Genomic DNA, 25,426 nt, shown 5'->3' with positions numbered 1-25,426 from the left:
AGCTATGTGCCAAGTGCCAGGTTAGGAGTTAAAAAGTTTAGAGTGACAACACATGTACCAGAATCTTGGCATGTAGTAATAGAATAACTTTAAGACAAATTCTTAAATACCGGAGTAAGAAGAGCAGGACATAAAATTAATCAACGATGTACTATGTGCCCCAATTGCCACTATTGTTCCTTATAGATTTATTTTTCAACTAGACCATAAACTCTCAGACTTTTCACTCTATATAATTATTATCACCATACTGAGAATATAGTAAACAGAATGTTTGCTTACTAATTATGTAATTTATTAAGATACTGGAAACAGCAAGAGCTTTTTTCTTTTTCTTTTTCAATATCCCCTAAACCCATAAGTTGAGCTGACTCAATTAGGAAGGTTCAGATATCGTATTGTAAACCTTGGATTTAGATACACTTTGGCCCAATCCTAGTCTCACCATTTCTAGAAGGGAAGCCTTGAACAAATTCTTTAACTTCCATGAACTCCAATTGCTTTATTCATAAAATGAGGATTAATTTTTTTCTTACAACATAAACTGGAGGATACATTGAGGTGGCATGTTCTCTGATAATAATATTAGTGTTATTTATTCTGTTACTATTATTATGTATTATGCTGTGGTATAAAAACAGCATTTTGGGGTTGAGTTGATAACATGCTTATTATTTACTGTTTTCTGAACAAGGACACATAGTGTGGGCTAATGCTAAATTCTCTAAACTTTATGTTTTCATGATAGTGTAGGGTTGCATTCTTCCTGTCTCAGTAAAACCTCTTTAAAGGAAAAAGGTGTGGACTTTTCTATGTTTTTAGTAGATCTGAGAAAGATAGTCTGTTAGCTTGCAAAGATGGCCACAATTTCTTATCTCTCCCTGTATCTGTATTTTTGCCAGACTACTCTGTAGTTCTTCTAAAGGGATCAAGTCTATTTCCTTACCTTTTAAATATGGACAGGTTTTGTGGCTTTCTTTAGTTAACATACTCGGTGGAAGTGATGATGTGTAGTTCTGCCTTAAGACATCTATTGGATGTTTCTGCTTCCTCTGTGGCTCTCTTGCAGGCTACTTCTGGCATGTCCTTGTGGTAATGGGAGATTTGCAAGAAAGCAGTCCAAGGCTTTGATCAGCCATCTGCCATCCAGCCTTCAAATCTGTAAGCCAGACCAACAAGGAAGATTCACATAGCCAACTGTCAGCTGACTCAACAGTGTGCCCAATACACACTGCTTGTTAAATGCCACGAGGGTTTGGTTTAGTTTCTTAAAAGGAAATGTTTTTTCCTTTCAACTGTATCAGTCAAAAGACAACTGATACAGACTCCAAAACTGTGTGCTAACTCATGATGGCATGTTAAAACTGGAATGTGTCCAGCTATATAAAAAATTTTTTGGCTGGATGCAGTGGTTCACATCTGTAATCTCAGCACTTTGGGAGACTGAGGCAGGAGGATTCCTTGAACTCAGGAATTCGAGACTACCCTAGGCAACAAGGGGAATCTCCGTCTCTACAAAAAATGCCAAAAAATATTAGCTGGGTATGGTGGTGCATGCCTCTAGACCCAGCTGCTTGGGAAACTGAGATAGGAGGATCACTTGAGCCCACGAGGTTGAGGCTGTTGTGAACTGAGATCACACCACTGCACTCCCAGCCTAGGTGGCCGAGTGAGACCCCGTCTCAAAAAATTTAAGTTTTTTTAAAAAAATTATGATTATGTATGGAGGGTTAATACGTTATTTCATTTATTTTCCAACTTTTAATTGTGATTAAAAAATGACACCTACAGAAAGTTACAAGCATAGAACAAAGAATACATATATATAAAAAATATATATCCCTCATTTAGATGTGCAAATGTTAACATTCCACCACACTGATTTCTTTTTGTATTCATCTGTAGGATTGTTTTCTGATGAATCAATTGAAAGTAGATTAAAGATAGCATAATCTTTCATTATTAAATTTTGTCTAGCCATGGTAATTGACTACTAGTCACTCACTTTTTGTAAGGCACAGCTTCCGTTTAGCAGGACTCCATCCATGGAAGTTGTTTGAAAGGCCGATGCATATTGGATATGGCCAATGTCCTTGTGGTAATGGGAGAGGTGCAACACATTGGGAGAGGCCAATGCATTGGCCATATCCAATATGCACTGGCCTTTCAAAGGGCTTCCATGGATGCAGTCCCGCTAAATTGAAGCTGTGTCTTACAAGAAGTTTCATATAAGACATCCTTAAGAATCATGTTTATGAGTAAATTGAAATTTAACATAAAAAATAAATTACAAATACATATGTAAATATGAGACACTAGTTTTTTTTCCTACTTATAGGAAAAAAAATTTAGCTAGATACATTATGTCTGAAAAACATTTATTAGAACTTCACAACAATTAGCTTTGACAATGAACCTTAACACTTTCATTTGCCTCAACAGATTTGGAAATGAGGTTATGGTAAAATATTATACTTACTTTATAGTGAGCATCTCCTTGCTCTCAGAAGAACTAGAGAGTTAATTCTGCTGTTGAGTAATAATGTATGTAATTTTTTTTCTTTCAATACCTTTTTGTGTTCTTCTGAAATACAAAATCACGCTGTGGAAGTAGATGAATATGCTGATCTTTGTTTTTATTATTTTTTCTCTATTATATATAAGAAAATTTCTCCTCTGATAATAAATGGATATATATATATATTATTTTTTCATTTATGAATTAGGTCTTTTTTGTTTGCTGAAAGAATTTTATCTAAACATCATTGTCACCTGTGCTAACTTGAAGTGTTGGGGATAAAAATTGCTTTCTTTCTTTTTATTTCAATCACCAGAATGTGTAGAATTAGCCTTTTGCAAACTTGTGAGCAAGGCATCAACAAAACCAAGCCCAAACTTCCTGTATTGGACCTCGGTATTTTTCCCATGAAAATTAATTCTTTCTTAAAGAAGGTATCACTTAGAGAAATGATCTGCACGTAAGAACCACATAATCTCGCAAAGACAAAAAGCTTTCAAGTTCCTAGACACCACCCAAAATCAAATGAAACAAAGTTTCATGAATTAAGGTCCAGTAACTTGAATTTATCAATAGTTCTTTCCATAACTGTGGCATGTTCTTCCTTTTCTTGTAAAAGGACTTTGCTTGCTGAGTGATCAACCTACCCATCTCTTCTTTATCATCCAAAAATGTACAGGTAATATAAAGAGAAGTTATAAACCAAAAATTCAATAACGCTGGTCTTATATTTATCTCTGTATTTAACTTTATCATAATTCTTTATTTTTTCATATGGCTTCAAATTGCCATCTAGTGTTTTTTTGTTTGTTTGTTTTCATTTCTTCCTAAGGGACCCCCTTTATCATTCTTCTTGGGAGTGCAGACTCCCTCAGCTTTTGTTTATCTGGAATGTCTTACTTTTACTTCATGTTTGTCCTTTCTCTGTCCCCTCTTTCTGAGCTTCCTTTTATGTGTATGTTGCTTTATGTGAATGGTGCTCCAGAGGTCTCCTAGACTCTATTGATTTTTCTTCATTCTTTTTATGCCTCAGACTATATAATTTCAACTGACCTATCTTCAAATTCATGGATTCTTTCTTCAATGTATGCAAATCTTTTTTGGAAAACTTCTAGTGAGTTTTTCGTTTTAGTTCTTGTACTTTCAACTCCAGATTTTTTATTTAGATTCATTTTATATTTTCTATCTCTTTAACGAAATTCTTTGTTCATGCCTCATTTTCCTAATTTTCTTTAACTCTTCACCCATGACTGCCTTCAGTCATTCAGTGTATATTTGACTTGAAATGTTTTACTAGTAAGTACAATGTCTGTTTTTCTAGGGACAGTCTCTGTTTTTTTTGTGAGCTATATTTCTATACTTTTTGTTTCCTCACATGCTTCCTAATTTTTTGTTGAAAAACAGACATTTTGAATATTATAATGTGGTAATTCTGGAAAGCAGATAATTTATTATCCCCACAGTCTGTCTTATTTCTTGTTTTGCTCTGTGCCTGTTTTTAAACTATTTTTGTAAGTCTGTACTATTTGTCATGTGTAGTCTCTGAATTCTATGTTCCTTAACTTATACGAAGTTAAGTGATTCAAAATCTAAGCTGTTGAAATTTATTTTGAGCCTCAAAGCAATGGGAATACAGAGCCTGAGTCAACAATAGGCAGCTGTAACCTAAGCAACTGTAACCTTTATTTCTCTGATTATAGATCAGCCTTAGTCCTTACCTGTGTTGTTTTATAAATGTGTTAAATTACTGAAAGGTGCCAGAGAAGACATTTTTACTATTGACAATTGATCTTCATTATAGATTAACTTTTTTGTTGCCTTTCTCACACAGACTGTGCATGGCTATCATATTATTTTAAGATGGAATAATAATTTAAGACTTTTAAATAGAAAAGGAAATGAAAAATTACTGTAAAGAAGAGAAAATAAGCTGTACAGGAAATACAAACTGTAATTAATTTGTTGTTGCTCTTAAACTAGCTTTGTATTGAAAATGTCATAATCCTGTGAGATGTATTTGTTTTCTGCCTACATAAGCAAGAAATTAACTTTGAATTTTGGAACACTGACCCTATCTCTCTGGATTCTGTGTCTCCCAAATGGCTATTCCCAGCTTTTTACGTGAATAACAGCAGATTGTTATTCTTTCAATCACTTCAGGTTGACACTTGTGCTCAACTAGTGTTCTTGTTTTGTTTTGTTTTGTTTTGAGACAGAGTCTTGCACTGTCACCCAGACTGGAGTGCAGTGATATGATCTCAGCTCACTGCAACCTCTGCCTCATGGGTTTAAGCAATTCTCCTGCCTCAGCCTCCCGAGTAGCTGGGATTACAGGCACCCACCACCACATCCAAATAATTTTTTGTTTTTTTAGTAGAGACAGGGTTTCACTATTTTGGCCAGGCTGGGCTCGAACCCCTGACCTTGTGATCCACCCTCCTCAGCCTCTCAAAGTGCTGGGATTACAGGCGTGAGCCACCGTGCCTGGCCTCAGCTAGTGTTTTGATAAAGATTTTTTTAAACATGAGAGGCCAAAAAAAATGATAAAAATAGATCAATAAAAGGAGATAGAGAAAACATTTTTGAAAAGAAAATAAAAACCGCTCTAGTCCTTGCAAATTGGCTCTGTGCTAGACCACTCCTTCAACCTTTAGCCAATCTATTTACAACTTTGCCTTTAGCTTTCAATTCGTGCTTTTAATGTGCCCAAGATCAGCCATTGTTTAAAAGCTCTGTTTTCTGGTGTGTCCTGCTTTTGATATGCATGTGATTTCTAAATTCCCCAGTATACACAGTAAAGACAAACAAAGACAAATTACCATATATTCAGAATTTTATAAAATATGCAGCACATTTAATAATGCAATTATAGAATATTTAAATTAATTTTAAGCACCGAAACAAAATCTGTTTTTATTATTTAAAACATGTTTATAGTTTTTCTAGTAATATTGTTCAATTAGTAAAATTAAATCAAGATATATATGTATGTATATATATACACATATGCTTTTATGTATACACATAAAAACATACATATATTTATGTACATGGATATGTATATACACCTACACATAAAGAACACTGTTAATTAACTACTTAAATTATTGAAAACATAGGTACTACTATACCTGAGAGTTATCATTATTCCTTAGTTTTATTTATCTTAGGAATATTGTTATCCTAGTAAAATTAAATCAAGATATATATGTATGTATATTTATCTTCTGAGTACTTTTATATCTCAAATAAACTTTCTTTCTAGGTTTTCCAGCCAAGCTTTGGTGCTCTATTCTTGGCCTCATTGCAATATTTTGCCCCAGATAGCTGTAAGTTGGTTGTCTTAGTGTGTTTTTGGAAAATGCCCACCTCTTTTCTGAAGTTTGAGGGTTAGGAGTCAGCCCAAAAAAAGACAAGCTCTTTGTGTCACCCATTCAGGTAATGCCAGAGTAAAACAAACACAATTCATTACACATAAGGCCTGCTCTGGTATCTCCAGAACAAGGAGGAGCATCCCCTACTGGGAACACAGGCTTTTGCCTTCAAGGTCACCACAGAGCCAGGGAGGGGGCTGGGGCAAGGGAAAGTAAAAAGGTCACAAAGCCTTACTAACCTTTTAAGTTGCCTTGGTATTCATTCTTTAAAATCATAGGTGAGGTAAGCTGATAATGTTTTATTTACTTAATTAAAAAATGTATCCGGGCGTGGTGGCTCACGCCTGTAATCCCAGCACTTTGGGAGGCCGAGGCGGGCGGATCACCAGGTCAGGAGATCGAGACCATCCTGGCTAACAAGGCGAAACTCCTTCTCTACTAAAAATACAAAAAATTAGCCGGGCGTGGTGGCGGGTGCCTGTAGTCCCAGGTACTCCGGAGGCTGAGGCCGGAGAATGGCATGAACCCAGGAGGTGGAGCTTGCAGTGAGCCGAGATCTCGCCACTGCACTCCAGCCTGGGCGACAGAGCAAGACTCCGTCTCAACAAAAAAAAGAAAATTTTAGAAGGAGAACAATGCATTTGAAAATGATCTATTACTATCCTTGAGAAAATTATATCTTCATTTTTAAAGAGAACATAATTCTTAAGAATATCATATATTCAGAATTTTATAAAATATGCAGCATATTTAATAATGCAATTATAGAATATTTAAATTAATTTTAAGCACTGAAACAAATAAAATCTGTTTTTATTATTGAAAACATGTTCATATAAACTGATGTATTTATAGTTTTTCTAGTAATATTATTCAACTAGTAAAATTAAATCAAGATATATATGTATGTGTATATATATACATATGCTTGTATATCTACACATAAAAGCATATATATATTTATGTACATGTATATGTATATACATCTACACATAAAGAACACTGTTAATCAACTACTTAAATTATTGAAAACATATATAATACTATACCTGAGGGTTATCAATAATTATTCTTTAGTTTTATTTGCCAAATATTTTTAGCATTCTCTCATTCTCAGACAGGAGAATTCACTTATTCTCAGACAGGAGAATGGATTCATTTATTTTAAATGAATTTTTAAAAATATTTTTTCAGAAAATATGTAAAGCCCTGGGACACATAAAATGAAAATGAAACCTAATTATCATTCTAAAATTATGATATATTGTGGATCTATTGCTGCAGATTTATATATACCTTTCAGTACTAGCTTGTTATTTAATTTTGAACTGTATGAGTTTTATGCAATCAGCACCTTTAAAACATCTTCATATCCTATTAGTCAAATAGATTTTTCTGTCTTGAGAAAGACTGTTGGTTGTGTGGATACTTGCTATCTCTCAATGGAAATCAAGCACTGAAGCTGAATACAGTAGTTGATAGTAAAATGTTAGCGTATGCCTCACTCTTCCTTCCTTAAACATTTTTCTGGGAAAAAAGTAGATAAAAACACACTGAGCCTTTTAAATGCAATATCTCTTTTAACCTTAGAGCAAGTATTTGAGATATCCTTTTTTTTTTTTTACAAGCAAGGCATTTATAAGGGAATTGTCATAGCATTCTAAATACAGAAGGAAAATGTGAATTGAAATGTTTAGTAATCTATGACATTTTATGTATTTTTTGTAGTTATTATAAATGAAATTGCTTTCTCAATTTCTTTTTCAGCTAGTTTTGTCATTGTTATAGAAACACTACTGATGTTTGTAGGTTGATTTTGTATCCAAGAACTTTATTGAATTTTTTAATAGTTCAAAGAGGATTTTGGCGGAATTTTTAGGTTTTTCTGTATATTAGATCATATTGTCTGCAAAGAGGTACAAAGTGAGTTCCTCTTTTTCAATTTGAATGCCGTTTATTTCTTTCTCTTGCCTAATTGCTCTGGTTAGGACTTCCAATATTATGTTGAATAAGAGTGGTGAAAGCGGGAATCCTTGTTCTAATTCTTGGAGAAAAGGCTTTCAGATTTTTCCTGTTCGTATAATATTAGTTGTAGGTTTGTCATATATGGCTTTATTATTCAGAGGTATGTTCCTTCTATCCCACATGATCCGGCAATCCCATAACTGGATATGTATCTAAAAGAAAGCGAATCAGTATATTGGAGAGATATCTTCACCTCCATGTCTATTGCAGCACTATTCACAATAGCTAAGATATGATATCAGTGTGTCTATCAACAGATAAATGAATAAAGAAATTATTATATATGCATAAGATTAGGTTGGAGCACAACTAATTGCAGTTTTTGTCATTTAAATTAATGGTAAAAACCTCAATTACTTTTGCACCACCCTAAAAAATACTATTCAGCTATAAAAAAGGGATGAAATCCTGTCATTTTGACAGTAGGGATGAACTTGGAGAAAACATTATGGTAACTGAAGTAAGCCAGACACGGAGAGGCAAATACCATACGATTTCACTCATATTTGGGAGCTTAATCAATTTCTACTCTTATAGAAGTAGAGAATGTAATTATGGTTATTACAGGTTGGAAAGGGTGGTGGGGAGGGGACAACAGGCAGAGGTTGTGGATATAAAATTACAGCTAGATAGGAGAAATGAGGTCTAGCGTTCTACAGCACTGTAGAGTCAACACCGTCAATAAAAATTCATTGTATATGTTCAAAAATTAAAAGACAAATTTCAGTGTTCCAAATACAAAAAAAAATCAATGTTTGAGCTGATCGATATACTAATTACCCTGATTTGGTCATTATATATTGTACAAATGTGTTGAAGTATCACTGTATCCCATAAATATGTACAGTTATTACAGTCAACTAAAAATAAAAGGAAAATATAATTTATGGCATAAGGAAAGCCTCTATTTGTTTTGCAGGTATTTCTATGAAGACATGAGAAAGAAGATTGTGCAGTCTTTTTTGAGTTCTTTACACTTGATTAGGTGTGGCAGAAGGTGGCTATTGTTACTTCACACACATTTTAAGTTTCTAGTAAGCTATGATTATGAATAGAGTTATCAGTAACAACTCTTCCCAGGCAGGTATAAGCCAATAACAGAACATTATGATAAACTATGCCCCGGGTTAGATTAACTCTCTTTCATTGCATAGAAAGTTCCCGGGATGCCAAATCACTAAGGGCCAACTGCCAACGTCTGATTAAAATCTGGAGAAGTTGACACTGGCTGTCTGGGCAGAGACCGAGGGGGAGATTTTGCTTTTCACTGTGCTGAGATAAGTGGGGCCCTGGCAAGGGAGTGAGATAGATTAGCATTTAGAGCTCAAATATTCATTCCTGTCAGTCTGATTGTTAGCAGGGATTACTTGAGAAGATAGCAGAGAAAACTCCAACAGGGAAAAGGATTAGAGGGTTTACTGCAGCTAGACTCCCACCAACTTTACCTAATACATTTGCCATAAGAAGTCCTAGTCAATTTCCTTCGAATTCCATGTCTATTGTTTGTAAGTATTTTAAAATTTTCTATGTAAAGCTCATTTTATTCAATTCCAAGGAATTATGTTTAACCATATTTTACTAATTTTTCAGTTTCAGATAACTATGAGTAAATGGTTCACAGCATTTGTAAGAGGTGCAAGAAAGAATTTAAGATTTTAATGTATTATGGATTTTTCAAGAGCAGTGTTTTTTTAATTGAAAAAGTAATAAAATTCTCAAAACTTCAGTTTGTGAAATAACATAAACTGATGCTTAAATGCCATCTAATTCAGTCTCTAACTTCCTGGATAAATTCCTCAAAATTATTTCAAACATGTGATGATTCATATTTTACCTAAACACATTCAGAGATAGAAATAGGGGGCTTAAATTGGGTCGTTCATTCCATATTCAGAAAGCTCTATTCATCTTAAAGTTCTATTGTATCGAGTCAAAATTTATGTCCCTATGATTCGTATTCATTAATGTTAGTTCTCTCCTCTGGAATTACAAAGAATAAAAAAAGAAATTTACTTCTACTTTATATTTCTGTGAAAGTCGAAACAATTGTCATACCTGAACTCATCTCTCTTCTAGGCTAATAGAATTACTAATTTCTTTATCATTTATATACCATGGTTTATTGTTTTCTCAAGATTTCAGCCACTTAAAAAAATCTCATCCACTAGTAACACATTAAACCCATATCTGAACATGATATAGCAAATGTGCTCTAGCTAGTACACACTTTTCAAAATTCTAAAGTCTGTAATTTCCCTCCTTATCGTTTAGGCAGTATTCAAGTCATTAGAAATTTTTCCAGGCAAGATAATCAAAAGCGGAAACACGTAATACCTGGTTCTAGATCACTGTTTTCCTATTTGACCCCGGTCTGCTGTTATCCTAAGTGACTTCAGTGTTCTTTGGATTCATCTAACATCATAACCTAGTATTTCTCAATATCTTTTCCATAATAAACTTTTCTCAGAACCACCAGTTACCCTTGCTGAAATGCAGAATCTCTAGGGCTAGGTGATTTAAATGCATGTTAAAACTAACCTTCAGGTTGACATATGCTCACCAGAGTTTCACAGCAACTTTTCTAGTTTTTCAGTTCCTTTAAAACTTCCTTTCTCTGGTACCCTTTATTTTCATTCATTTCAATCAAACAGTCTAGTGGCTACCCTCATTTTTGTTTTCACTCGCAATTGCTTCCCTTTTGTGATGAGCTGAATTGCATTCCCCCAAATTCCTATGTTGAAGCCCTGACTCCCAATGCCTCAGAAGACGACTGTATTTGGAGGTAGAGCTTTTAAGGAGTCAAGTTAAAATAAGGCCAGTAGGCTGGGCCATGCTCCAATCTGACTGGTTTTTTTCGTTTGTTTTTGTTTTTTAATAAGAGGGGATTAGAACACACAGAGAGACACCAGGGTATGCATGCAGGGAAGGACACCATTTGAAGAGACAGCCAGAAGGTGGCCTTCTATGGTCAAGGTCGGAGGCCTCAGAGGAAACCAACTCCACCAGCACCCTAGTTTTGGACTTCCAGCCTCCAGAGCTGTGAGAAAATAAATTTCTGTTGTTTAAGCCACCCAGCCTGTGGTATTTTATTAGGGCAGCACTAGCAAATAATACACTATTTAAAATTCTTAAAATTTGACTCTAATTTGACTCCACACCTACATTTACAGAAATTCTCATACCTCATTATTCTCCTAAGAGGTTGGCTTCACCTCTCCCCCCATCAAAAATGCTGTAGAGGTGACTCAACATTGAGATTTATTACTGGCAGGTTAGGTGCTCCATGGTGACAGGAGCACGATTAACAATGATGAGGGGAAAACCCATGTTGTTAATTACATATATAATCTTCATCCCAGCTACCATGATCATTTTGTCATGAGCCCATTGAGCAATCACTATATTGACTTGGGAAAAAGTTAACATTCACAGCTAGTCACACTGCCTACCTGATTACTTCCTTCAGTTTGGTGTCATAGAACTGAGGTCTGGCAAATGGAATTTAGGTGAAGGTGCTACATATGACATTCAAGTGGATGTGGCCATGAAATATTCCCATAGATTGGGATGAAAATATTTCCACACCCTGTCATTCCTCTAGAGCTGTGTATTCCTCCTCCCCACTTCTCCCTGTCACCAGCCTTCTTATCTTGTCTTCCCAGGAAGAAAACCACTCAGCCAACACATTAAACACTGCCTATTAATTGTTGTATTTCTTCAAATCAGACCATCTCCCTTTACAGTCAAGGTGAAAAAACAATTCCACTGCATAAAATCCTGCAAACAGTGGATTTATTTGTTCCCCTGTAACTTCTAGGCATCTTGAGAAGGGTTGTGTTGTATCAGTCCAAAATCTAGTGATGTTTACTGTAGACTCAACTATAAACCAGAGTCCACTGTATTTTTTTCCTCATTTAGCAGGCCAGAAGGGACTCATCATGAGGCTTTAAATGTATCTCTAAGGGGAGATGAGCATGCAATTTTAATTACACTTTTAGCTCTATTTGAACTTTATCTTATTTATTTTGCTTGTCAACCTAATTAACAAACAGAAAGAGGCTAAGAGAAAAAGATATTTATTTAGCAATAGAGCATTGCGATGGCAATATGCATGCTGTAGTAAACTGTATCTGTATTCAAGGAAGTAAAGGAAGACAAAGATTTTTAAAGGAAATATGAGAAGGACTACATAATGGCTTTGAGGTAATTATCCGTGACTACAAGGATTAATGACAGGAGTGGTGCCAGTCAGTGGTTGCCCAGGCAGTTCCTAGGCAGAGGTCCTCAGAGAAGTATTTTTTATGTAAGGTTGCAGTCACCTTTGTGCAAGGTTGTGGTTTTTGTAGAGTCCCTTATGACAGCTTTTATTATAAGTCATTTATGCATGAGAGTCCTTCATGGCCTTTCTCAGCACTATTTTTCAGAGTTTCTTCTTGTTTTTAACACAAGGGATTCCATTTCTTTCAGACAACTTTCACATATTAAACCTAAGGATGGATTATTACTTTATATCCACATATGTATGGCTTGATAATTCAGATTTGTCTTGACAGCTTAGGATGCTGATCACAAGTCATCTCATAATCAGACATTGTATTTTTTATATCCAGAATCTCAAAAGGTCCATCAAGCATTGCTTATTTTTCTGCAATGTGAGGGGCAAAATACAGTAAGCTGTTAAAGCTATTTGGGAGAGATCTATGTTTCAAATCAATAAATGCTCTAAATGTAACTGATGAGGTAGATCCCTCTGTCTTTTTAATCTCCCACCAGCTGGTAAGCAAGTTGCCTTTGAAGGCATTTTGCACACTTGCTAATTCCCTTTCACCAGACTGCGTTGGCATGTCATCACAGTGGTGGCTGAACATAATGTTCTGTAGGATATCAAAATAGTAATCATTGTTACAGAGTAGATCATGACAAGCAACTGAAGCTTTGGCATAGCCTTGAGGGGATAAGGGGAAGAAATACTGCTGTTCCTAACAGGTAAAAATCAAGCAGCGTATGATGATCTTGGCTAACAACTACAGCAAAAAGAAAGAAAAAAATCAAATCAATATCTGTATACCTGATGTTGAGGGCTATATTTATTTACTTCACTAAAGAGATTTCATTTGAAGCAGAAGCTGCAATTAGAGTTACTACCTGAATAAGTTTATGATAACCTGCTATTTTTCTCCAAAATCCATGTTACTGCATATACTAAGTAAATGAATAAAAGAGCTAAGTGGAATGTGATTGGAACTCCTATCATGTTGGTGAGAAGGAGTGATAGAGAATGATAGAACAGGGCCTTCCAACTCGTTTTTTCCCAAATTAAGAGTCCCTCGTCCACTAGTCAGGAAGCTATTGGAAAGATTGTTCTTTTTTTTTCTTTTTCTTTGTCTTTTTTAGTATTTCTGAGATCAGATGAGATCGGGCTCGTTCAGGGTGGTATGGCTGTAGACCTTTTTTAGTATTTCTATTCAAACTTCTAAACTATAAATTAGTGACCTGTGTGGAAATAAACGAAGCTTGAGACTTTCAATCCACTATTCCCACTGTAAAAAAGTCCTAGAACAAAATTTCTTTTGCCATTTCTGATTAGTGGATGACAGCGAAGCTTTCTATCCTCAGGGATTTACAACACCTCCATGTCAGTACCCAGTAAATCTCCAAAATTGAGAGTTATAGTGATATCTTTTCACTGGTCTTTTAAAGGACGGCTAGGGGGAGTATTGTTTATTTACTTATAGAATGTTTCACATTTCTGCCTTATAAGTATGAAACCCTTCTTTCATTAATGCACTCTAAACCTGTAAACTGGCTCTGATAGGGAAATGGAATGAAAAGGTATAAATCTCAAATGCAGTCTTAATTAAAGAGATTGGAATCATTTGTATTTATACGGGTTAAGTAAAACTTTAGTAGGTTGCCCAAACCTGGAGTGCTCAGAAAATAATGATTAATCATCAGCCACCAAAAGTCTCTGAGGATCACACCATTATGATTTCTGGACAACTTTGCACCCCATGATAGAAAACACATAAACTTTGACTCTCGCAGTTAAGAGCTGCAACTTACATCTGCTACTTCCAAAACACATCATCCTCATTGAAATTAGGAGGCAAACTTCATGGGGATATCTCTTACTTTCATTCTTGGCTTACAGAGTAGAGCCTCCAGATGTCTAAATAGGAAAGCATTTTAAGAAAGTGTTGGTTCCTCTCTAATTTATCTCTCAATAATGAGAGAAGTTTAGAACTGTATGAATACACTGTCACTTCATTCACTCAGTTTTGGATTCCATGTTCCATTTTGTCAATGTTCATATACTTGGCAACCAGATCCTGTGAATCATCATATAGCCTGAAAAAGGAAGTATTTGAAAACCATCAGACAGTATCTCAAACAAGTTAAATGAACCTCTATATTTTCTTTATTATTATGACATTTTAAGTTAGTTTTGTCATTAATGGTTAGTTGAGATCCCAAGGGGACTAGACCATTTCACCTCTATATTAACCAGTCCTTGCATGCAGGCTTCACTGGAAAGAGGGATCGCAACCATGGGTAAGATAGTCTCCTTCAGCTAAGGGAAAACCCTGGGCAGTGACTAATCTGTGAGCCAACAATGGGCAACAATCCCTGCATCTGGAGAAAGGAGGGCTTTGGCTGATACACCATAGTATTCACTACCACGTGTTATCTCTTACGTGTGTATGAGCAAAAAAATAGTGTTTACTTTTGCTTTATTTTAACTTTATATAAAACTTACATAGCTATGTAAAGCATTCCAATACTTTCACGCATTATCACAATTCTCAGATTTATCTATATTTTAAAATACAATTTTAGTTATTACATTTCCATTGCTATAGAATACTTGATTATATGAATATACAATATTCTGTCCGTTTGGTTATATTTTTCTATTATGAGAACAGTTCTCATGTGTTTTAGTTAGCCAGAGCACATCCATATAACTGGTAGCACTTTTCAAGAGTCTGCATAGGATATAAATCTAGAAAGGTAATGTGCAACTGCTGGGTCTTTGATGATTTCCATTTTCAGTGGATATTGGTTTTGAGCTATCATATGGTGCATTATCAGTTGCTAATTGCGAGTGAGAAGTTTTCACTTTTACCATTCCTGTATTTCTGTACTTCAAAGGAAATATAATAGTGTGTGCAAAATTTGGGGAAATCATTTCACAAGAATAATGGAAAAATATAATACATTACTTCACAATTTCAAGCCAACATGAGCTGTTTTAATGTGGAAAGTCTTATTTGAAATAACATTTAATTGACAAGATAAACTGTTAGCAGAAGTAAGGAGAGGGCCACAAAATAATTTATTCAAAACAGGCTAAAATTTATAAGATTAAAGGACATTATGTGAATCATGGTCTGATGTGATCGCCTTCATGTACATTTCTTCTTGATCTCATTGTTTTTTTTGGTTCCTCTTGTCACTATGTTTCCTGCCCTTCTTGTCTAACCAGTTCTTAATTAAGTCATTGAAATGAACAAGGTCAAAAACAAAGTTCTTTATTTGATACCCTCATGTTGATATTAATCTATCCTTTAATATTCTAAAGAAATTCATAAGAACACAATCTTTCTATTAAGTTAAATGTTTTGTCAAAAAGACCACATTTGGGTTTTTTTTTCCAATGAGAAAGTTAACAAATGCTTAGCCAGGCTCAGCATTTAGTGTATTAAATACAGAACCATGAATTCAAAATCAAATATCTGACAATTGAATATGTTCTGGAATACATTCTGGATCCTAGTAATCTCCACTTAGCTAGATGCACAAAATATTCTTCTAATAGTGCCCTATATTTCTTGTTGATTGCTATACTAATTTTCAGTTTGAAGAAACCTTAATTTTAAAATTCTGGGCATCTGTCAATTTGTCTCCTAACACCTCTTACTTTCAGATTTTTACATAGATGTCAACAGTCATTTATCATGCTCATCTGAAATATTGTTTTATACTAAAGAATACAAATTATTGTGCAAAGATTATTTTAAATGGTTATAGCAATTATATATATTTAACTCATCTCCTATTTTGGTCCTTCGCTTTGGTCCTATGGTGAAAGAGGTATTTTTAGTGACAGTGCAAGATCTCAATCTCTGAGATATTTTATTAAGTGAAAAAACAAGAAATATAAAATATAGGATGAGATATATACATTTATGGACACATAAATACACATAGAAAATTTTAACAGTATCTTAACAACTGCCTTTTAGAAGGGTTAGGGATCAATTAAAATAAGATGAGAAAGTGTTTAAGCCTCTAAAGTCTGCCTGAGAGGATGAGATGTTTATAATTGAGTGTTAACTGCCATAAATCATCTTTAGCATTATATCTAAATGTAATCTAGTATTTGAATAATTTTAAAGTGCTCAAACAGCAGGTGAATAAATTGGGAATAGGACTATAAATAGCGAGGTACTCAGAGTTCTGTGGAAAAATAGGACAGAACAAAACAGACTCATTTGAGTAAAGTTTATAATCAAGAGGACTGAATAAACTTTTTAAATGAGTGATTCATTTTCTCTACTTTCTGATGAACAGTTTGGAAACTTTTGTTTTGCAGTAAATTATAGAATAGAATGCAATTGTGATAGCTGCCTGAGTGTTAAAGAAAGAAAGAAAGTCACTGGAAATAACCAGAGTTTTAGAATACATGCATATTATATTAAGAAATTAATTAAATACATATATTTACTATTAAGATCATTACAGTTGGATTATTAATGAAGATAATAGAAGATATCCTTTTAGTAGCTTCCATGAGTATCTTTTCAAAATTTCATTATTCTTCAGCATTTCATATAAAATTTGTGCCTTTTTAATATATATTTCATGGTAAAATATAACCTTATTATACAATTATTTTTAAGTATGCCAATACCGTCCAATTTTTTAGCTCATTTGTATGTCCAATTTTATTAAATTTAAATGTTTCTAGGTCAAAAATGAAAATAATGTAGCTATAAACAGTAGTCATGACTATAATAATTATGACAGTTCTATTTGCCATTAAGAGTATCCTTAAATCACTAAATATCATCCAATGTTTTAGGCAAGTCATGTTTTCTAAATTATTTTATGTTATCATCACAAGTGTACTCACAAGGAAACCTCAGATTTTTAACATTATTAAAATACTCTTGTTTTAAATAATACTTGAATTGTCATTTTTTTACAGCTCAAGTATTATTTAAAACAAGAGTTACATTAATGAGGATACATAATTATTTCACACTTGAAATAATTCTGCAATAACAAATAGAAACCTGTATAAATACATTAAAAGTAAAAATGTAATTGAGATTCAGGAGAATGTTGAGACCTAATCCAAGAAAGTAAGCGTCACAATAAAACAATGCAGGAGCTGACAAACAAATAAGCCAGTATAGAAAAGTACATAATCGGCTGGGTGCAGTGGCTCACGCCTGTAATCCCAGCACTTTGGGAGGCCTAGGCGGGCGGATCATGAGGTCAGGAGATCGAGACCATCCTGGCTAACACAGTGAAACCCCGTCTCTACTAAAAAAAATACAAAAAAATTAGCTGGGCGTGGTGGCGGGTGCCTGTAGTCCCAGCTACTCTGGAGGCTGAGGCAGGAGAATGGCGTGAACCCGGGAGGCAGAGCTTGCAGTGAGCGGAGATAGTGCCACTGCCCTCCAGCCTTGGAGAGAGGGAGACTCTGTCCCCCCCAACAAAATAAATAAATAAATAAATAAAATAAAATAGAAAAGTACATAATCAACCTGGTAGAGCTAAAAAACACACTACAAGAATTTGATAATGCAATTGCAAGTATTAAGAGCAGAATGGACCAAGCCGATGAAAGAAACTCAGAGGTTGAAGACTGGCTTTCTGCAATATGAGAGAAACAGTCAGACAAGAATAAAGAAAAAAGAATAAAAAGGAATGAACAAAACCTTTGCGGAATATGGGATTACGTAAAGAGAACAAATCTATGAATCACTCATGACCCTGAAAAAGATGGGAGGAAATGAAGCAACTTGGAAAACATATTTCAGGATATCATTCATGCGGACTTCCCCAACCTAGCTAGAGAGGCCTAATTCAAATTCAGGAAATGCAGAGAACACCCTCAAGATACTTAACAAGAAGATGACCCCTAAGACACCTAATCATCAGATTCTCCAAGGTTGAAATGAAAGAAAAAATGTTAAAGGCAGCTAGGGAAAAAGGATAGATCGCCTACAAAAGAAAGCCCATCAGACTAACAGTGGGCCTCTCAGAAGAAACCCTACAAGCCAGAAGAGATTGGGGGCCTATATTCAACACTCTTAAAGAAAAGAAATTCCAACAAAGAATTTTACATCTGGCCAACTAAGTTTCATAAGCAAAGGAGAAATAAGATTCATTTCAGAGAAGGAAATGCCAAGGGAATTCGTGACCACCAGACCTGCCTTACAAGAGCTCCTGAAGGAAGCATTTAATACGGAAAGACCATTACCAGTCATTACAAAAACACACTTAAGTACACATACCAGTGTCGCTATAAAGCAACCACACAAGTAAGACAGCATAATAACCAGCTAGCAATATGATGACAAGATCAAATCCACACATATCAATACTAACCTTGAATGTAAAAAAGCTAAATGCCCCAATTAAAAGGCACAGAGTACGGCCAGGCACAGTGGCTCATGCCTGTAATCTCAGCACTTTGGGAGGCCATAGGCTCAAAATAAAGGGATTGAGAAAAATTTACCAAGCAAATGGAATACAGAAAAAAAAACAAGAGGTTGCAACCTTAATTTCAGGTGAAACAAACTTTATAAAACAAAAATGAGAAGATAGAAAGGCATTACAAAATAGTAAAGGGTTCAAGAAGACCAACCTATCTTAAATCTACATGCACTGAACCTGGGTACACTCAGATTCAGAAAGCAAGTTCTTAGAGATAGATACACAAAGAGAGTTAGATTCACACACCATAATAGTGAAAGACTTCGACACCCCACTTACAGTATTAGATCATCAAGGCAGAAAATTACAAAGAGATTTGTAATTTTAAAAATTACCAAGAGTTGAGTTGAACTCAACACGTTGCCAAATGGATCTGAGCGACATCTACAGAAATTTCTACTCCAAAACAACAGAATATACCTTCTTTTCATTGCCACATGGTACATACTCTAAAATTAACCGTGCAATTGGACATAAGACAATCGTCAGCAAAGCCCCCAAAACTGAAATAATACCAGCCACCCTCTTGGACCACAGTGCAATAAAAATAGAAATCAAGGCCAAATAAATTGCTCCAAACCATAAAATTACATGGAAATTAAGCAACCTGCTCCCGAACTGCTCTTGAGTAAATAACGAAATTAAGGCAGAAGTAAAAAAGTTCTTTAAAACTGATGCGAAGAAGGATACAACATAACAAAATCTCTAGGACACAGCTAAGACAGTGTTAAGAGGGAAATTTATAGCACTCAACACCAACATCAAAAAGTTAGCAAGATCTCAAATTTATAACCTAACATCACAACTAGGAGGACTAGAGAAACAACAACAAACCAACCCCAAAGCTGACAGAAGACAAGAAATAAGCAAAATCAGAGCTGAACTTAAGGATACAGAGACATGAAAAGCCATACAAAAGATTAAAAAATACAAGAATTGTTTTTTGAAAAAAATTAATAAAACTGACTGCTAGCTAGGCTAATAAAGAAGAAAAGAGAGACGATCCAAGTAAACACAATTCGAGTTGATAAAGGGGATATTATAACGGATGCCAGAGAAATACAAATAACTATCAGAGACTACTATGAACACCTCTGTCCACAGCACATGAACTAGAAAAACCTAGGAGAAATGGATAAACTCCTGTACATTCATATACAGCCTCCCAAAACTGAAGCAGGAAGAAATTGAATCCCTGAACAGACAATAGCAAGCTCTGAAATTGAATCAGTACGAAGAGCCTTACCAACTGAAAAACGCCCAGGACCAGAGAGATTCACAACTGAATTCTACCAGATGTACAAAGAAGAGCTGGTACCATTCTTACTGAAGCTATTCCAAAAAAACTGAGGAGTAGAGACTCATCTGAAACTTATTCTGTAAGGCCAGCATCATCCAGACACCAAAACCTGGCAGAGACACACACACACACACACACACAAATGAAAACTTCAGGCCAGTATCCTTAATGAACATTGATGCAAAAATCCTCACCAACATACTAGCAAACTGAAGCCAGCAGAACATCAAAAAACAAATCCACCATGATTATGTAGGTTTTATCCCTAGGATAAAAGGTTGGTTAAGCATACGCAAATCAATAAATGTGATTCGTCACATAAACAGAACTAAATACAAAAACCACATGATTATCTCAAATAGATGCAGAAAAGGCTTTTGATAAAATTCAATATCTCTTTGTGTCTGAAATTGGTGGGTTCTTGGTCTCACTGACTTCAAGAATGAAGCCGCGGACCCTCGCGGTGAGCGTTACAGCTCTTAATTAAGGTGGTGCGTCTGGAGTGTGTTCCTTCTGATGTTCGGATGTGTACGGAGTTTCTTCCTTCTGGTGGGTTCGTGGTCTCACTGGCTCAGGAGTGAAGCTGCAGACCTTCGCGGTGAGTGTTACAGCTCATAAAAGCAGCGTGGACCCAAAGCAGTAGCAAGATTTATTGCAAAGAACAAAAGAACAAAGCTTCCACAGTGTGGAAGGGAACCCTAGTGGGTTGCCACTGCTGGCTTGGGCAGCCAGCTTTTATTCTCTTATCTGGCCCCACTCACATCCTGCTGATTGGTAGAGCCCAGTGGCCTGTTTTGACAGGGCACTGATTGGTGCGTTTACAATCCCTGAGCTAGATACAAAGGTTCTCCACGTCCCCATTAGATTAGTTAGATACAGAGTGTGGACACACAGGTTCTCCAAGGCCCCACCACAGCAGCTAGATACAGAGTGTCGATTGGTGCACTCACAAACCCTGACCTAGACACAGGGTGCTGATTGGTGTGTTTACAAACCTTGAGCTAGATACAGAGTGCGATTGGTGTATTTACAATCCCTGAGCTAGACATAAAGGTTCTCCAAGGCCCTACCAGAGCAGCTAGATACAGTGTCGATTGGTGAACTCACAAACCCTGAGCTGGACACAGGGTGCTGATTGGTGTGTTTACAAACCTTGAGCTAGATACAGAGTGCCGATTGGTGTATTTACAATCCCTGAGCTGGAGATAAAGACTCTCCACCTCCCCACCAGACTCAGCAGCCCAGCTTTCTTTACCCAGTGGATCCCCCACAGGGGCTGCAGATGGAGCTGCCTGCCAGTCCTGTGCCATGCGCTCACACTCCTTAGCCCTTGGGTGGTTGATGGGACTGGGCGCATGGAGCAGGGGGCGGCGCTCGTCAGGGAGGTTCGGGCTGCACAGGAGCCCACAGAGGCGGGGGAAGGCTCAGGCATGGCGGGCTACAGTCCTGAGGCCTGCCCCGCGGGAAGGCAGCTAAGGCCCGGTGAGAGCGCAGCACCGGTGGGCTGGCACTGCTGGGGGACCCAGTACACCCTCCGCAGCTGCTGGTCCGGGTGCTAAGTCCGTTATTGCCCGGGGCCGGCAGGGCCCGCTGGCTGCTCCGAGTGCGGGGCCCGCCAAGCCCACGCCCACCTGGAACTCCAGCTGGCCCGCAAGCGCCGCACGCAGCCCCGGTTCCCGCTCGCGCCTCTCCCTCCACACCTCCCCGCAAGCTGAGGGAGTGGGCTCCGGCCTTGGCCAGCCCAGAAAGGGGCTCCCACAGTGCAGCGGTGGGCTGAAGGGCTCCTCAAGTGCCGCCAAAGTAGGAGCCCAGGCAGAGGAGGCCCCGAGAGCGAGCTAGGGCTGTGAGGACTGCCAGCATGCTGTCACCTCTCACCTTCATGTTAAAAACCCTGAATAAACTAGGTATTGAAGTAGCATTACCCAAAATAATAACAGCCATCCATGACAAAACCACAGCCAACATTATACCAAATGGGTAAAATCTGGAAGCATTCCCGTTGAAAACCAGAACAATACAAGGATACCCTCTCTCACCACTCTTACCCAACATATTATTGGAAGTCCTGGCCAGAGCAATCAGGCAAGAATAATAATAATAATAAATAGAAAACATCTAAATAGGAAGAGAGGAGGTCAAACTCTCCCTGTTTGTAGATGACATGATTCTGTATCTAGAAAACCCCATAATCTCTGCCCAAAAGCTCCTTGATCTATAAGCAACTTCAGAAAAGTTCCAGGATACAAAATCAGTGTACAAAAATCATTAGCATTCCTATACACTAACAACACTCATGCTGAGAATCAAATCCCATTCAAAATTGCCACAAATAGAATAAAATACCTGGAAATACAGCCAACCAAGGAGAGCAAAGAGCTCTACAATGAGAATTACAAAACACTGCTCAAAGAAATCAGAGATGAAACAACCAAATAGAAGAACATTTCATGCTTCTGGATAGGAAGAATCAATATGACTAAAATGACCACACTGCACAAACCAATTTACAGATTCAATGCTATTCTTATCAAACTACCAATGACATGTTTCATAGAACTAGAAAAAAATCTATGCTAAAATTCATATGGTACCATATAAGCACCCAAATATCCAAGACAATCATAAGCAAAAAGAAAAAAAGCTGGAGGAACCACATTGCCCAACTTCAAACTGTGCTACAAGGCTACGGTATCCAAAACAGCATGGTACTGGTACAAAAACAGACACATAGAGCAATGGAACAGGGTAGAGAGTCCAGAAATAAAGCCTCAGACCTACAACCATCTGATCTTTGACAAAACTGACAAAAACAAGCAATGGGAAAAAGACTGCCTGTTCAATAAATGCAGTGGGATAACTGTCTAGCTATATGCAGAAGATTCAAACTGGAGCCTTTCCTTTCACCATACCCCAAAAACAACTCAAGATGGATTAAAGACCTAAATCTAAAACCCAAAGCTATAAAAATCCTGAAAAGTAACCTAGGATATACCATTTTGGACATAGAAACTTGCAAAGATTTTGTGACAAAGATGCCAAAAGCAATTGCAACAGAAGCAAAAATTGACAAATGGGACCTCATTAGAGAGCTCCTGCACAGCAAAAGAAACTATCAACAGAGTAAAATAGCAACCAAAATAATGGGAGAAAATACTTACAAACTATATATCTTACAAGGGTCTAATATCCAGCATCTACAAGGCACTTAAACATACAAGAAAAAAAAAAACATTAAAAAGTGGGCAAAGGACATGAACAGACATTTTTCAGAAGAAGACAGACATGCGGACAATAAGCACATAAAAAAACCACTCAATATCGCTGATTATTGGAGGAAATGCAAATCGAAACCACAGTGAGGCACCATCTCACACCATTCAGAATGGCTATTATAAAATTTCAAAAAATAAGAGATGCTGGCAAGGTTGCAGAGAAAAGGGAACACTTAAATACTGTTGGTAGGAGTGTAAATAAATTCAACCATTGTGGAAAGCAGTGTGGAAATTCCTCAAAGAACTAAAAACAGAACTACCATTCAACCCAGCAATCCCAGTACTGGATATATACCCAAAGGAATATAAATTGTTCTTCCATAAAAACACATGCACACATGTGTTCATTGCAGCACTATTCACAATAGCAAAGACATGGGATCAACCTAAATACTCAAGGGTAGACTGCATAAAGAAAATATGGTATATATACACCATGGAATACTATGCAACCATAAAAAATAATGAGATAATGTCCTTTGTAGGAACATGAATGGAACTGGTGGCCTTTATTCTTAGCAAACTAATGCAGAGACGGAAAGCCAAATATACATGTTCTCACTTATAAGTGGGAGATAAATAATGAGAACACATGGACAGAAAGAGAGGAACAACAGACACTGGGGCCTGCTTGAGGGAGGAGAGTGGGAGGAGACAGAGGTTCAGAAAAAAAAAAAAAACAAAAACAAAGAAACTGTCAGGTAATATGTTTAGTAACCCGGTGACAAAATAATGTGTACACCAAACCTCTGAGTCACAGTTTACCTATATAACAAACGTTCACATGTATACCCCTGAACCTAAAAGTTAAAATATTTTTTAAAAAAGGAAATGTAGCAGTACCAAATCTCTTAGAAAATTTGATCAATAGTCCTTTGTATCTGAATTACTTCGTCACTGTAGAAAGTGCATCTCTTTAAGCTTAAGTAACTGTGGTTTTCACCAGCTTCCAGCAATAATTAATCCAATTTTAACTTTAAATTCAAAGTGATATTTTTTCATTTTATCTATAACTTACTGTATTCCCAGATATCTTTTTATTGGCATAAGATTGACATGCAAAAAGTGTTTTTATTTAATGTATACATCTTGATGAGTGTGAAGATAAGTATCCACCCATGCAATCATCACCATAAACAATGCCATAAACATAGTTATCACATCTAAAAGTTTCCTTCCTTCCTCTTACTATTTGTTTGTTATAAGAACACTTAATACAACAGCTACCCTGTTAGATGTTTAAGTATATAATACAGTATTGTTCAGCTCTCTGTCCTAAGCTGTACATGAGATCTGCAGGACTTATTCATCCTTCATAACTGAAATTATGTATGCTTTGAACAATATATTACGTTTTTGTTCTCAAATGTAAAATAATATATGAAATGCTTGCTCTTCCTTGTTAATACTTAAACAGGAACTTATGACTTTACTAGTCCCCTTTTCATTGATTTGCCTTGTGTGAGGCATTCTGCTTGGCAATGTGCAGGACAGGTTAAAAGAAAAGAAGTGTAGCCAAATGGTAACAACTGAATATAGAAAGTGATTGTTATCACTGGTAAGACAGAAATTCTACTTCAGTAAAGAAATAATTAAACATGGAAACAATTTAATCAACATCTAATATTAAATGAGATACAGAACAATTCACTTAATCCCAAAATGCTACTATGCATAATTGGACACTTTTGGATTTATGAGCAATTAGGGGCCCTGGAATCACCTAAATTTATCATAATAAACATCAATTATTATTAAGCCACATGAATATAAGACTGAGCTTTGGAATTACTAAAATGCAGCTATGATTTTGCTTTATTTGTCAACTATGTGAGTGGTTGCAGGCAAATCCTTATAAAGATCAATTTCATAAAACTGTAAAATGTTCAATGTGTAATTTATAGTAGTTTTGAGAATTAAAGGAAATCATGTCTGTAAGTCACTTATCATACTGCCTGGGCCAGGGTAACCACTCAAAAAACTGTGATTTATTGTTATTGCTATTTTTGTTAATGACAATTAAGCATAATGAGCTTTCAAGTCATAGAACTCTGGAGAAGAGGAAGATCACTGCATGGATCAAGGTATAAGAATGTCAATATTTTTATTAATGTGGATTAAATAATTACATTGAAGATGCATTTTAATGGGCAACACAGATAACTTTTATATGTTCCATTAAATACATTATTCAACTTCTGAAACA

The sequence above is a fragment of the Pan troglodytes genome, chromosome 1 (assembly GCF_028858775.2).
Source record: "Pan troglodytes isolate AG18354 chromosome 1, NHGRI_mPanTro3-v2.0_pri, whole genome shotgun sequence".
NCBI lineage: Eukaryota > Metazoa > Chordata > Mammalia > Primates > Hominidae > Pan > Pan troglodytes.
This window is presented reverse-complemented; position numbering follows the sequence as displayed.